Below are 1,381 nucleotides of genomic sequence, written 5' to 3'. Positions count from 1 at the left end.
GAAATTGATAGAAAAATTAAGTAAGTTAATTTTCTTAAAACCGGCCACACATTACAATTTTTGAATATTTATTCTAAATAATCAAAAAGGGAGAAATTGATAGAAAAATTAAGTAGATTAATTTTGAACCGGCCAGACAAACTAAACAGAAATTAAACTTCATGTGCAGGTACTGAACAAACCGGAACCGGAAATCGTGCATCAATAACCAGCTGATATCACATCAAAGAAACCGGCTTCAAGTGATCAAGACAAATGATCACAGGAACCGGCTTCACTTTCTCAAGCAACCGGTTAGCAAAGAATAGAAGAATACACTTCAACCGGATCATAATGCACAAAGACACAGAAACCGGAAAGTACAGATCAAAAGTCGGAAGATTCAAATCTCAAGAGTGACGTACTGTGACGGAGGAAACGTGTCTCGAAAAGATAAAAGAAGATCGGATCTGATCAGAAGCATGGGAGGAAAGCAATGATGCCTTGGTGATCCGATGCTGACGACCGGAAGCAGATGATCAACACGTGTATCAATCTGAAAACCGGTTAGGTCATCATCTGCTCAGAGTCACCTGCATGAATGCCAGGTGTTGAGGAAGTTGAAGCGTGCAAGAAATCCTCCTGCAGATAGGCGTGCTAATGATCAACCAATCCGCAAGAGAGAGAAGAAAGTAGCCGTTAGCTACTTTCAGCTATAAAAGGAAGATCAATCGTCCTCATTAAAGGCAAGTCAGCAGTAGTGAATACGAAAAAATTGAGTAGTTGAAATTGTGAAAGTCATAAAGCATTCAATTCTAGAGAGATAAAGCTCTACATTCTAAAGTCGGTTTGCCTAAAACCGGAAATCCTTGTGTGTGATTATTGTGTTGTGTTGTATTACATCAAAGTGTGAGTTTGGTGTAACCGGCGAGTAGCGAAGTTGGGCTCGACCGGAAGTGTAAATTGTAACTCTAAAGAGTTAGTGGAGATCCTTCTCATAACCTGAGAAGAAGGGGTGACGTAGGAGGGTTTGCTCCGAACATCCATAAACAAATTCCGTGTCTTGTGTTCTTTCATTTCGCTTTCATTTCCCGCTATCTTCCCATAAAACCGCAAACAAATCATACTTCCAAAACCGGTCACTCATTTTCATTAAACATCTTCCTCCTTAAACATCATCTAAAAGTCGCAAACGTTGCTTCAACCTGAAACAGACACTTCCGCCCTTGAACACCGGTTCAAGAGTCTGCGACAGGTTGTGCAGTGCTGAGAACGGTTTTAGTCTTTAACCGGACTATCACCAAGTTGTGTGTGTTGTTGTAAGCGGCCTCCCTTACTTAAAACCGGAAAAACACCCCCGGTCCTCCAAGGGCGTCCCCGATCCTAACAAATACCAATTCAC

Source organism: Impatiens glandulifera, chromosome 3 (genome assembly GCF_907164915.1).
Source record: "Impatiens glandulifera chromosome 3, dImpGla2.1, whole genome shotgun sequence".
Taxonomy (NCBI): domain Eukaryota; kingdom Viridiplantae; phylum Streptophyta; class Magnoliopsida; order Ericales; family Balsaminaceae; genus Impatiens; species Impatiens glandulifera.
This window is presented reverse-complemented; position numbering follows the sequence as displayed.